A 14042-nucleotide genomic window follows, 5' to 3' on the forward strand; every position below is an offset into this window, starting at 1 on the left:
GCGTTCTAAGTCTTCGAGGGGGGCGTTCTATGTCTTCGAGTGGGGGCGTTCTACGTCTTCGAGGAGGGCGTTCTAAGTCTTCGAGAAGGGAATTCTATGTCTCCGAGGGGGCATTCTAAATGTTCAAGGGGGCGTTCTAAGTCATGGAAAGGATTCTAAGTCTTCGAGGGGGGCGTTCTAAGTCTTCGAGGGGGGGCGTTCTACGTCTTCGAGGAGGGCGTTCTAAGTCTTCGAGAAGGGAATTCGAAGTCTTCGAGGGGGCATTCTAAATGTTCGAGGGGGCGTTCTAAGTCTTGGAAAGGATTCTAAGTCTTCGAGGGGGCGTTCTAAGTCTTCGAGGGGGGCGTTCTAAGTCTTCGTGGGGACGTTCTAAGTCTTCGAAGTAGGCGTTCCAAGTCTTCGAGGGGGCGTTCTAAGTCTTCGATCGGGGCGTTCTAAGTCTTCGAGGGGCGATCTAAGTCTTCGAGAGGGTCGTTCTAAGTCTTGGAGGGTGGTGTTCTAAGACTTCGGGGGGCGTTCTAAGTCTTCGGAGGGTGCGTTCTAAGTCTTGGAGGGGGGAGGGGACATTGTAAGTCTTCGAAGGGATTCTAAGTCTTCGAGGGGGCATTCTAATTCTTCGAGGGGGCGATCAAAGTCTGCGAGGGGGGCGTTCTAAGTCTACGCGGGGGCGTTCTAAGTCTTCGAAGGGGGCGTTTTAAGTCTTAGAGGGGGCGTTCTAAGTCTTCGAGCGGGGTGTTCTACGTCTTCGAGGGGGCGATCTAAGTCTTCGAGGGGGCGTTCTATGTCTTCGAGGGGGCCGTTCTAAGTCTTCGCGGGGGCGTTCTAAGTCTTCGAGGGGGGCGTTCTACGTCTTCGAGGAGGGCGTTCTCAGTCTTCGAGAAGGGAATTCGAAGTCTTCGAGGGGGCATTCTAAATGTTCGAGGGGGCGTTCTCAGTCTTGGAAAGGATTCTAAGTCTTCGAGGGGGCGTTCTAAGTCTTCTTGGGGGGCAAGGGGACATTCTAAGACTTCGAGAGGGCGTGCTAAGTCTTCGAGGGGGGCGTTCTAAGTCTTCGAAGGGGGCGTTCCAAGTCTTCGAGGGGGCGTTCTATGTCTTCGAGGGTGGCGTTCTAAGTCTTCGAGTGGGGGCCTTCTACGTCTTCGAGGAGGGCGTTCTAAGTCTTCGAGAAGGGAATTCTATGTCCTCGAGGGGGCATTCTAAATGTTCGAGGGGGCGTTCTAAGTCTTCCAGGGGGCGTTCTAAGTCTTCTTGTGGGGCAAGGGGACATTCTAAGACTTCGAGGGGGCGTGCTAAGTCTTCGAGGGGGGCGTTCTAAGTCTTCGCGGGGACGTTCTAAGTCTTCGAAGGGGGCGTTCCAAGTCTTCGAGGGGGGCGTTCTATGTCTTCGAGGGGGGCGTTCTAAGTCTTCGAGTGGGGGCCTTCTACGTCTTCGAGGAGGGCGTTCTAAGTCTTCGAGGGGGGCGTTCTATGTCTTCGAGGGGGCCGTTCTAAGTCTTCGAGGGGGGCGTTCTAAGTCTTCGAGGGGGGCGTTCTACGTCTTCGTGGAGGGCGTTCTGAGTCTTCGAGAAGGGAATTCGAAGTCTTCGAGGAGGCATTCTAAATGTTCGAGGGGGCGTTCTATGTCTTGGAATGGATTCTAAGTCTGCGAGAGGGCGTTCTAAGTCTTCGAGAGGGCGTTCTAAGTCTTCGTGGGGGCGTTCTAAGTCTTCGAGGGGGCGTTCTATGTCTTCTTGGGGGCGTTCTAACTCTTCGAAGGGGGCGTTCTAAGTTTTCGATTGGGCGTTGTAACTCTTCGAGGGGCCGTTCTAATTCTAAGTGGGGGCGTTCTTAGTCTTCGAGGGGGCATTCTAAGTCTTCGAGGGGCGAGGGGACATTCTAAGTCTTCGAAGGGATTCTAAGTTTTCGAGGGGGCATTCTAAGTCTTCGAGGGGGCGATCAAAATCTTCGAGGGGTGCGTTTTATGTCTTCGAGGGGGGCGTCATAAGTCTCCGAGGGGGGCATCCTAAATCTTCGAGGGGGCGTGCTAAGTCTTCGAGGGGGGCGTTCTAAGTCTTCGCGGGGGCGTTCTAAGTCTTCGAGGGGGGCGTTCTACGTCTTCGAGGAGGGCGTTCTCAGTCTTCGAGAAGGGAATTTGAAGTCTTCGAGGGGGCATTCTAAATGTTCGAGGGGGCGTTCTCAGTCTTGGAAAGGATTCTAAGTCTTCGAGGGGGCGTTCTAAGTCTTCGAACGGGGCGTTCCAAGTCTTCGAGTGGGCGTTCTAATTCTTCGAGCGGGGTGTTCTAAGTCTTCGAGCGGGGCGTTCTAAGTCTTCGAGGGGGCGATCTAAGTCTTCGAGGGGGGCGTTCTATGTCTTCGAGGGGGCCGTTCTAAGTCTTCGAGGGGGGCGTTCAAGTCTTCGAGGGGGGGCGTTCTACGTCTTCGAGGAGGGCGTTCTAAGTCTTCGAGAAGGGAATTCGAAGTCTTCGAGGGGGCATTCTAAATGTTCGAGGGGTCGTTCTAAGTCTTGGAAAGGATTCTAAGTCTTCGAGAGGGCGTTCTAAGTCTTCGAGAGGGCGTTCTAAGTCTTCGAGGGGGCGTTCTTAGTCTTCGAGGGGGCGATCTAAGTTTTCGAGGGGGGCGTTCTATGTCTTCGAGGGGGACGTTCTAAGTCTTCGAAGGGGGCGTTCTAAGTCTTCGAGGGGGGCGTTCTATGTCTTCGAGTGGGGGCGTTCTACGTCTTCGAGGAGGGCGTTCTAAGTCTTCGAGAAGGGAATTCTATGTCTCCGAGGGGGCATTCTAAATGTTCAAGGGGGCGTTCTAAGTCATGGAAAGGATTCTAAGTCTTCGAGGGGGGCGTTCTAAGTCTTCGAGGGGGGGCGTTCTACGTCTTCGAGGAGGGCGTTCTAAGTCTTCGAGAAGGGAATTCGAAGTCTTCGAGGGGGCATTCTAAATGTTCGAGGGGGCGTTCTAAGTCTTGGAAAGGATTCTAAGTCTTCGAGGGGGCGTTCTAAGTCTTCGAGGGGGGCGTTCTAAGTCTTCGTGGGGACGTTCTAAGTCTTCGAAGTAGGCGTTCCAAGTCTTCGAGGGGGCGTTCTAAGTCTTCGATCGGGGCGTTCTAAGTCTTCGAGGGGCGATCTAAGTCTTCGAGAGGGTCGTTCTAAGTCTTGGAGGGTGGTGTTCTAAGACTTCGGGGGGCGTTCTAAGTCTTCGGAGGGTGCGTTCTAAGTCTTGGAGGGGGGAGGGGACATTGTAAGTCTTCGAAGGGATTCTAAGTCTTCGAGGGGGCATTCTAATTCTTCGAGGGGGCGATCAAAGTCTGCGAGGGGGGCGTTCTAAGTCTACGCGGGGGCGTTCTAAGTCTTCGAAGGGGGCGTTTTAAGTCTTAGAGGGGGCGTTCTAAGTCTTCGAGCGGGGTGTTCTACGTCTTCGAGGGGGCGATCTAAGTCTTCGAGGGGGCGTTCTATGTCTTCGAGGGGGCCGTTCTAAGTCTTCGCGGGGGCGTTCTAAGTCTTCGAGGGGGGCGTTCTACGTCTTCGAGGAGGGCGTTCTCAGTCTTCGAGAAGGGAATTCGAAGTCTTCGAGGGGGCATTCTAAATGTTCGAGGGGGCGTTCTCAGTCTTGGAAAGGATTCTAAGTCTTCGAGGGGGCGTTCTAAGTCTTCGAAGGGGGCGTTCCAAGTCTTCGAGTGGGCGTTCTAAGTCTTCGAGCGGGGCGTTCTTAGTCTTCGAGGGGGCGATCTAAGTCTTCGAGGGGGGCGTTCTATGTCTTCGAGGGGGACGTTCTAAGTCTTCGAAGGGGGCGTTCTAAGTCTTCGAGGGGGGTGTTCTATGTCTTCGAGTGGGGGCGTTCTACGTCTTCGAGGAGGGCGTTCTAAGTCTTCGAGAAGGGAATTCTATGTCTCCGAGGGGGCATTCTAAATGTTCAAGGGGGTGTTCTAAGTCTTGGAAAGGATTCTAAGTCTTCGAGGGGGGCGTTCTAAGTCTTGGAGGGGGGGCGTTCTACGTCTTCGAGGAGGGCGTTCTAAGTCTTCGAGAAGGGAATTCGAAGTCTTCGAGGGGGCATTCTAAATGTTCGAGGGGGCGTTCTAAGTCTTGGAAAGGATTCTAAGTCTTCGAGGGGGCGTTCTAAGTCTTCGAGGGGGGCGTTCTATGTCTTCGTGGGGACGTTCTAAGTCTTCGAAGTAGGCGTTCCAAGTCTTCGAGGGGGCGTTCTAAGTCTTCGATCGGGGCGTTCTAAGTCTTCGAGGGGCGATCTAAGTCTTCGAGAGGATCATTCTAAGTCTTGGAGGGTGGCGTTCTAAGACTTCGGGGGGCGTTCTAAGTTTTCGGAGGGTGCGTTCTAAGTCTTGGAGGGGGGAGGGGACATTGTAAGTCTTCGAAGGGATTCTAAGTCTTCGAGGGGGCATTCTAATTCTTCGAGGGGGCGATCAAAGTCTGCGAGGGGGGCGTTCTAAGTCTACGCGGGGGCGTTCTAAGTCTTCGAAGGGGGCGTTTTAAGTCTTAGAGGGGGCGTTCTAAGTCTTCGAGCGGGGTGTTCTACGTCTTCGAGGGGGCGATCTAAGTCTTCGAAGGGGCGTTCTATGTCTTCGAGGGGGCCGTTCTAAGTCTTCGAGGGGGGCGTTCTAAGTCTTGGAGTGGGGGCGTTCTACGTCTTCGAGGAGGGCGTTCTAAGTCTTCGAGAAGGGAATTCTATGTCTTCGAGGGGGCATTCTAAATGTTCGAGGTGGCGTTGTAAGTCTTGGAAAGGATTCTAGGTCTTCGAGGAGGCTGTTCTACGTCTTCGAGGAGGGCGTTCTAAGTCTTCGAGAAGGGAATTCGAAGTCTTCGAGGGGGCATTCTAAATGTTCAAGGGGGCGTTCTAAGTCTTTGAGGGAGGCGTTCTATGTCTTCGCGGGGGGCAAGGGGACATTCTAAGACTTCGAGGGGCGTTCTCAGTCTTGGAAAGAATTCTAAGTCTTCGAGGGGGCGTTCTAAGTCTTCGAAGGGGGCGTTCCAAGTCTTCGAGTGGGCGTTCTAAGTCTTCGAGCGGGGCGTTCTAAGTCTTCGAGGGGGCGATCGAAGTCTTCGAGGGGGGCGTTCTATGTCTTCGAGGGGGCCGTTCTACGTCTTCGAGGGGGGCGTTCTAAGTCTTCGATGGGGGGCGTTCTACGTCTTCGAGGAGGGCGTTCTAAGTCTTTGAGAAGGGAATTCGAACTCTTCGAGGGGGCATTCTAAATGTTCGAGGGGGCGTTCTAAGTCTTCGAGGGAGGCGTTCTATGTCTTCGCGGGGGCATTCTAAGTCTTCCAGGGGGCGTTCTAAGTCTTCTTGGGGGGCAAGGGGACATTCTAAGACTTCGAGTGGGCGTGCTAAGTCTTCGAGGGAGACGTTCTAAGACTTCGCGGGGACGTTCTAAGTCTTCTAACGGAGCGTTCCAAGTCTTCGAGGGGGCGTTCTATGTCTTCAAAGGGGCGTTCTAAGTCTTCGAGTGGGGGCCTTCTACGTCTTCGAGGAGGGCGTTCTAAGTCTTCGAGAAGGGAATTCGAAGTCTTAGAAGGGGCATTCTAAATGTTCGAGGGGGCGTTCTAAGTCTTCGAGGGAGGCGTTCTATGTCTTCGCGGGGGCATTCTAAGCCTTCCAGGGGCCGTTCTAAATCTTCTTGGGGGGCAAGGGGACATTCTAAGACTTCGAGGAGGCGTTCTCAGTCTTGGAAAGGATTCTAAGTCTTCGAGGGGGCGTTCTAAGTCTTCGAAGGGGGCGTTCCAAGTCTTCGAGTGGGCGTTCTAATCTTCGAGCGGGGCGTTCTAAGTCTTCGAGCGGGGCGTTCTAAGTCTTCGAGGGGGCGATCTAAGTCTTCGAGGGGGGCGTTCTATGTCTTCGAGGGGGCCGTTCTAAGTCTTCGAGGGGGGCGTTCTAAGTCTTCGAGGGGGGGGCGTTCTACGTCTTCGAAGAGGGCGTTCTAAGTCTTCGAGAAGGGAATTCGAAGTCTTCGAGGGGGCATTCTAAATGTTCGAGGGGGCGTTCTAAGTCTTCGAGGGAGGCGTTCTATGTCTTCGCGGGGGCATTCTAAGTCTTCCAGGGGGCGTTCTAAGTCTTCTTGGGGGGCAAGGGGACATTCTAAGACTTCGAGGGGGCGTGCTAAGTCTTCGAGGGGGGCGTTCTAAGTCTTCGCGGGGACGTTCTAAGTCTTCGAAGGGGGCGTTCCAAGTCTTCGAGGGGGCGTTCTATGTCTTCGAGGGGGGCGTTCTAAGTCTTCGAGTGGGGGCCTTCTACGTCTTCGAGGAGGGCGTTCTAAGTCTTCGAGAAGGGAATTCTATGTCCTCGAGGGGGCATTCTAAATGTTCGAGGGGGCGTTCTAAGTCTTCCAGGGGGCGTTCTAAGTCTTCTTGTGGGGCAAGGGGACATTCTAAGACTTCGAGGGGGCGTGCTAAGTCTTCGAGGGGGGCGTTCTAAGTCTTCGCGGGGACGTTCTAAGTCTTCGAAGGGGGCGTTCCAAGTCTTCGAGGGGGGCGTTCTATGTTTCCGAGGGGGGCGTTCTAACTCTTCGAGTGGGGGCCTTCTACGTCTTCGAGGAGGGCGTTCTAAGTCTTCGAGGGGGGCGTTCTATGTCTTCGAGGGGGCCGTTCTAAGTCTTCGAGGGGGGCGTTCTAAGTCTTCGAGGTGGGCGTTCTACGTCTTCGTGGAGGGCGTTCTGAGTCTTCGAGAAGGGAATTCGAAGTCTTCGAGGAGGCATTCTAAATGTTCGAGGGGGCGTTCTATGTCTTGGAATGGATTCTAAGTCTGCGAGAGGGCGTTCTAAGTCTTCGAGAGGGCGTTCTAATTCTTCGTGGGGGCGTTCTAAGTCTTCGAGGGGGCGTTCTAAGTCTTCTTGGGGGCGTTCTAACTCTTCGAAGGGGGCGTTCTAAGTTTTCGATTGGGCGTTGTAACTCTTCGAGGGGCCGTTCTAATTCTAAGAGGGGGCGTTCTTAGTCTTCGAGGGGGCATTCTAAGTCTTCGAGGGGCGAGGGGACATTCTAAGTCTTCGAAGGGAATCTAAGTTTTCGAGGGGGCATTTTAAGTCTTCGAGGGGGCGATCAAAATCTTCGAGGGGTGCGTTTTAAGTCTTGGAGGGGGGCGTCATAAGTCTTCGAGGGGGGCATCCTAAATCTTCAAGGGGGCGTGCTAAGTCTTCGAGGGGGGCGTTCTAAGTCTTCGCGGGGGCGTTCTAAGTCTTCGAGGGGGGCGTTCTACGGCTTCGAGGAGGGCGTTCTCAGTCTTCGAGAAGGGAATTCGAAGTCTTCGAGGGGGCATTCTAAATGTTCGAGGGGGCGTTCTCAGTCTTGGAAAGGATTCTAAGTCTTCGAGGGGGCGTTCTAAGTCTTCGAGCGGGGCATTCTAAGTCTTCGAGCGGGGCGTTCTAAGTCTTCGAGGGGGCGATCTAAGTCTTCGAGGGGGGCGTTCTATGTCTTCGAGGGGGCCGTTCTAAGTCTTCGAGGGGGGCGTTCTAAGTCTTCGAAGGGGGGCGTTCTACGTCTTCGAGGAGGGAATTCGAAGTCTTCGAGGGGGCATTCTAAATGTTCGAGGGGGCGTTCTAAGTCTTGGAGGGAGGCGTTCTATGTCTTCGCGGGGGCATTATAAGTCTTCCAGGGGGCGTTCTAAGTCTTCTTGGGGGGCAAGGGGACATTCTAAGACTTCGAGGGGGCGTGCTAAGTCTTCGAGGGGGGCGTTCTAAGTCTTCGCGGGGACGTTCTAAGTCTTCGAAGGGGGCGTTCCAAGTCTTCGAGGGGGCGTTCTATGTCTTCGAGGGTGGCGTTCTAAGTCTTCGAGTGGGGGCCTTCTACGTCTTCGAGGAGGGCGTTCTAAGTCTTCGAGAAGGGAATTCTATGTCCTCGAGGGGGCATTCTAAATGTTCGAGGGGGCGTTCTAAGTCTTCCAGGGGGCGTTCTAAGTTTTCTTGTGGGGCAAGGGGACATTCTAAGACTTCAAGGGGGCGTGCTAAGTCTTCGAGGGGGGCGTTCTAAGTCTTCGCGGGGACGTTCTAAGTCTTCGAAGGGGGCTTTCCAAGTCTTCGAGGGGGGCGTTCTATGTCTTTGAGGGGGGCGTTCTAAGTCTTCGATTGGGGGCCTTCTACGTCTTCGAGGAGGGCGTTCTAAGTCTTCGAGGGGGGCGTTCTATGTCTTCGAGGGGGCCGTTCTAAGTCTTCGAGGGGGGCGTTCTAAGTCTTCGAGGGGGGCGTTCTACGTCTTCGTGGAGGGCGTTCTGAGTCTTCGAGAAGGGAATTCGAAGTCTTCGAGGAGGCATTCTAAATGTTCGAGGGGGCGTTCTATGTCTTGGAATGGATTCTAAGTCTGCGAGAGGGCGTTCTAAGTCTTCGAGGGGGCGTTCTAAGTCTTCTTGGGGGCGTTCTAACTCTTCGAAGGGGGCGTTCTAAGTTTTCGATTTGGCGTTCTAACTCTTCGAGGGGCCGTTCTAATTCTAAGAGGGGGCGTTCTTATTCTTCGAGGGGGCATTCTAAGTCTTCGAGGGGCGAGGGGACATTCTAAGTCTTCGAAGGGATTCTAAGTTTTCGAGGGGGCATTCTAAGTCTTCGAGGGGGCGATCAAAATCTTCGAGGGGTGCGTTTTAAGTCTTCGAGTGGGGTGTCATAAGTCTCCGAGGGGGCATCCTAAATCTTCGAGGGGGCGAGCTAAGTCTTCGAGGGGGGCGTTCTAAGTCTTCGCGGGGGCGTTCTAAGTCTTCGAGGGGGGCGTTCTACGTCTTCGAGGAGGGCGTTCTCAGTCTTCGAGAAGGGAATTCGAAGTCTTCGAGGGGGCATTCTAAATGTTCGAGGGGGCGTTCTCAGTCTTGGAAAGGATTCTAAGTCTTCGAGGGGGCGTTCTAAGTCTTCGAAGGGGGCGTTCCAAGTCTTCGAGTGGGCGTTCTAAGTCTTCGAGGGGGCGATCTAAGTCTTCGAGTGGGCGTTCTAAGTCTTCGAAGGGGGCGTTCCAAGTCTTCGAGTGGGCGTTCTAAGTCTTCGAGCGGGGCGTTCTAAGTCTTCGAGGGGGCGATCGAAGTCTTCGAGGGGGCGTTCTATGTCTTCGAGGGGGCCGTTCTACGTCTTCGAGGGGGGCGTTCTAAGTCTTCGATGGGGGGCGTTCTACGTCTTCGAGGAGGGCGTTCTAAGTCTTTGAGAAGGGAATTCGAACTCTTCGAGGGGGCATTCTAAATGTTCGAGGGGGCGTTCTAAGTCTTCGAGGGAGGCGTTCTATGTCTTCGCGGGGGCATTCTAAGTCTACCAGGGGGCGTTCTAAGTCTTCTTGGGGGGCAAGGGGACATTCTAAGACTTCGAGTGGGCGTGCTAAGTCTTCGAGGGAGACGTTCTAAGACTTCGCGGGGACGTTCTAAGTCTTCTAACGGAGCGTTCCAAGTCTTCGAGGGGGCGTTCTATGTCTTCAAGGGGGGCGTTCTAAGTCTTCGAGTGGGGGCCTTCTACGTCTTCGAGGAGGGCGTTCTAAGTCTTCGAGAAGGGAATTCGAAGTCTTAGAAGGGGCATTCTAAATGTTCGAGGGGGCGTTCTAAGTCTTCGAGGGAGGCGTTCTATGTCTTCGCGGGGGCATTCTAAGCCTTCCAGGGGCCGTTCTAAATCTTCTTGGGGGGCAAGGGGACATTCTAAGACTTCGAGGAGGCGTTCTCAGTCTTGGAAAGGATTCTAAGTCTTCGAGGGGGCGTTCTAAGTCTTCGAAGGGGGCGTTCCAAGTCTTCGAGTGGGCGTTCTAATCTTCGAGCGGGGCGTTCTAAGTCTTCGAGCGGGGCGTTCTAAGTCTTCGAGGGGGCGATCTAAGTCTTCGAGGGGGGCGTTCTATGTCTTCGAGGGGGCCGTTCTAAGTCTTCGAGGGGGGCGTTCTAAGTCTTCGAGGGGGGGCGTTCTACGTCTTCGAAGAGGGCGTTCTAAGTCTTCGAGAAGGGAATTCGAAGTCTTCGAGGGGGCATTCTAAATGTTCGAGGGGGCGTTCTAAGTCTTCGAGGGAGGCGTTCTATGTCTTCGCGGGGGCATTCTAAGTCTTCCAGGGGGCGTTCTAAGTCTTCTTGAGGGGCAAGGGGACATTCTAAGACTTCGAGGGGGCGTGCTAAGTCTTCGAGGGGGGCGTTCTAAGTCTTCGCGGGGACGTTCTAAGTCTTCGAAGGGGGCGTTCCAAGTCTTCGAGGGGGCGTTCTATGTCTTCGAGGGGGGCGTTCTAAGTCTTCGAGTGGGGGCCTTCTACGTCTTCGAGGAGGGCGTTCTAAGTCTTCGAGAAGGGAATTCTATGTCCTCGAGGGGGCATTCTAAATGTTCGAGGGGGCGTTCTAAGTCTTCCAGGGGGCGTTCTAAGTCTTCTTGTGGGGCAAGGGGACATTCTAAGACTTCGAGGGGGCGTGCTAAGTCTTCGAGGGGGGCGTTCTAAGTCTTCGCGGGGACGTTCTAAGTCTTCGAAGGGGGCGTTCCAAGTCTTCGAGGGGGGCGTTCTATGTTTCCGAGGGGGGCGTTCTAACTCTTCGAGTGGGGGCCTTCTACGTCTTCGAGGAGGGCGTTCTAAGTCTTCGAGGGGGGCGTTCTATGTCTTCGAGGGGGCCGTTCTAAGTCTTCGAGGGGGGCGTTCTAAGTCTTCGAGGTGGGCGTTCTACGTCTTCGTGGAGGGCGTTCTGAGTCTTCGAGAAGGGAATTCGAAGTCTTCGAGGAGGCATTCTAAATGTTCGAGGGGGCGTTCTATGTCTTGGAATGGATTCTAAGTCTGCGAGAGGGCGTTCTAAGTCTTCGAGAGGGCGTTCTAATTCTTCGTGGGGGCGTTCTAAGTCTTCGAGGGGGCGTTCTAAGTCTTCTTGGGGGCGTTCTAACTCTTCGAAGGGGGCGTTCTAAGTTTTCGATTGGGCGTTGTAACTCTTCGAGGGGCCGTTCTAATTCTAAGAGGGGGCGTTCTTAGTCTTCGAGGGGGCATTCTAAGTCTTCGAGGGGCGAGGGGACATTCTAAGTCTTCGAAGGGAATCTAAGTTTTCGAGGGGGCATTTTAAGTCTTCGAGGGGGCGATCAAAATCTTCGAGGGGTGCGTTTTAAGTCTTGGAGGGGGGCGTCATAAGTCTTCGAGGGGGGCATCCTAAATCTTCAAGGGGGCGTGCTAAGTCTTCGAGGGGGGCGTTCTAAGTCTTCGCGGGGGCGTTCTAAGTCTTCGAGGGGGGCGTTCTACGGCTTCGAGGAGGGCGTTCTCAGTCTTCGAGAAGGGAATTCGAAGTCTTCGAGGGGGCATTCTAAATGTTCGAGGGGGCGTTCTCAGTCTTGGAAAGGATTCTAAGTCTTCGAGGGGGCGTTCTAAGTCTTCGAGCGGGGCGTTCTAAGTCTTCGAGCGGGGCGTTCTAAGTCTTCGAGGGGGCGATCTAAGTCTTCGAGGGGGGCGTTCTATGTCTTCGAGGGGGCCGTTCTAAGTCTTCGAGGGGGGCGTTCTAAGTCTTCGAAGGGGGGCGTTCTACGTCTTCGAGGAGGGAATTCGAAGTCTTCGAGGGGGCATTCTAAATGTTCGAGGGGGCGTTCTAAGTCTTGGAGGGAGGCGTTCTATGTCTTCGCGGGGGCATTATAAGTCTTCCAGGGGGCGTTCTAAGTCTTCTTGGGGGGCAAGGGGACATTCTAAGACTTCGAGGGGGCGTGCTAAGTCTTCGAGGGGGGCGTTCTAAGTCTTCGCGGGGACGTTCTAAGTCTTCGAAGGGGGCGTTCCAAGTCTTCGAGGGGGCGTTCTATGTCTTCGAGGGTGGCGTTCTAAGTCTTCGAGTGGGGGCCTTCTACGTCTTCGAGGAGGGCGTTCTAAGTCTTCGAGAAGGGAATTCTATGTCCTCGAGGGGGCATTCTAAATGTTCGAGGGGGCGTTCTAAGTCTTCCAGGGGGCGTTCTAAGTTTTCTTGTGGGGCAAGGGGACATTCTAAGACTTCAAGGGGGCGTGCTAAGTCTTCGAGGGGGGCGTTCTAAGTCTTCGCGGGGACGTTCTAAGTCTTCGAAGGGGGCTTTCCAAGTCTTCGAGGGGGGCGTTCTATGTCTTTGAGGGGGGCGTTCTAAGTCTTCGAGTGGGGGCCTTCTACGTCTTCGAGGAGGGCGTTCTAAGTCTTCGAGGGGGGCGTTCTATGTCTTCGAGGGGGCCGTTCTAAGTCTTCGAGGGGGGCGTTCTAAGTCTTCGAGGGGGGCGTTCTACGTCTTCGTGGAGGGCGTTCTGAGTCTTCGAGAAGGGAATTCGAAGTCTTCGAGGAGGCATTCTAAATGTTCGAGGGGGCGTTCTATGTCTTGGAATGGATTCTACGTCTGCGAGAGGGCGTTCTAAGTCTTCGAGGGGGCGTTCTAAGTCTTCTTGGGGGCGTTCTAACTCTTCGAAGGGGGCGTTCTAAGTTTTCGATTTGGCGTTCTAACTCTTCGAGGGGCCGTTCTAATTCTAAGAGGGGGCGTTCTTATTCTTCGAGGGGGCATTCTAAGTCTTCGAGGGGCGAGGGGACATTCTAAGTCTTCGAAGGGATTCTAAGTTTTCGAGGGGGCATTCTAAGTCTTCGAGGGGGCGATCAAAATCTTCGAGGGGTGCGTTTTAAGTCTTCGAGTGGGGTGTCATAAGTCTCCGAGGGGGCATCCTAAATCTTCGAGGGGGCGAGCTAAGTCTTCGAGGGGGGCGTTCTAAGTCTTCGCGGGGGCGTTCTAAGTCTTCGAGGGGGGCGTTCTACGTCTTCGAGGAGGGCGTTCTCAGTCTTCGAGAAGGGAATTCGAAGTCTTCGAGGGGGCATTCTAAATGTTCGAGGGGGCGTTCTCAGTCTTGGAAAGGATTCTAAGTCTTCGAGGGGGCGTTCTAAGTCTTCGAAGGGGGCGTTCCAAGTCTTCGAGTGGGCGTTCTAAGTCTTCGAGGGGGCGATCTAAGTCTTCGAGTGGGCGTTCTAAGTCTTCGAAGGGGGCGTTCCAAGTCTTCGAGTGGGCGTTCTAAGTCTTCGAGCGGGGCGTTCTAAGTCTTCGAGGGTGCGATCGAAGTCTTCGAGGGGGCGTTCTATGTCTTCGAGGGGGCCGTTCTACGTCTTCGAGGGGGGCGTTCTAAGTCTTCGATGGGGGGCGTTCTACGTCTTCGAGGAGGGCGTTCTAAGTCTTTGAGAAGGGAATTCGAACTCTTCGAGGGGGCATTCTAAATGTTCGAGGGGGCGTTCTAAGTCTTCGAGGGAGGCGTTCTATGTCTTCGCGGGGGCATTCTAAGTCTACCAGGGGGCGTTCTAAGTCTTCTTGGGGGGCAAGGGGACATTCTAAGACTTCGAGTGGGCGTGCTAAGTCTTCGAGGGAGACGTTCTAAGACTTCGCGGGGACGTTCTAAGTCTTCTAACGGAGCGTTCCAAGTCTTCGAGGGGGCGTTCTATGTCTTCAAGGGGGGCGTTCTAAGTCTTCGAGTGGGGGCCTTCTACGTCTTCGAGGAGGGCGTTCTAAGTCTTCGAGAAGGGAATTCGAAGTCTTAGAAGGGGCATTCTAAATGTTCGAGGGGGCGTTCTAAGTCTTCGAGGGAGGCGTTCTATGTCTTCGCGGGGGCATTCTAAGCCTTCCAGGGGCCGTTCTAAATCTTCTTGGGGGGCAAGGGGACATTCTAAGACTTCGAGGAGGCGTTCTCAGTCTTGGAAAGGATTCTAAGTCTTCGAGGGGGCGTTCTAAGTCTTCGAAGGGGGCGTTCCAAGTCTTCGAGTGGGCGTTCTAAGTCTTCGAGCGGGGCGTTCTAAGTCTTCGAGCGGGGCGTTCTAAGTCTTCGAGGGGGCGATCTAAGTCTTCGAGGGGGGCGTTCTATGTCTTCGAGGGGGCCGTTCTAAGTCTTCGAGGGGGGCGTTCTAAGTCTTCGAGGGGGGGCGTTCTACGTCTTCGAGGAGGGCGTTCTAAGTCTTCGAGAAGGGAATTCGAAGTCTTCGAGGGGGCATTCTAAATGTTCGAGGGGGCGTTCTAAGTCTTCGAGGGAGGCGTTCTATGTCTTCGCGGGGGCATTCTAAGTCTTCCAGGGGGCGTTCTAAGTCTTCTTGGGGGGCAAGGGGACATTCTAAGACTTCGAGGGGGCGTGCTAAGTCTTCGAGGGGGGCGTTCTAAGTCTTCGCGGGGACGTTCTAAGTCTTCG

Source organism: Stegodyphus dumicola, chromosome 7 (genome assembly GCF_044657685.1).
Source record: "Stegodyphus dumicola isolate Sdum_Otavi_A_Nest chromosome 7, ASM4465768v1".
NCBI classification, from domain to species: Eukaryota; Metazoa; Arthropoda; class Arachnida; order Araneae; family Eresidae; genus Stegodyphus; species Stegodyphus dumicola.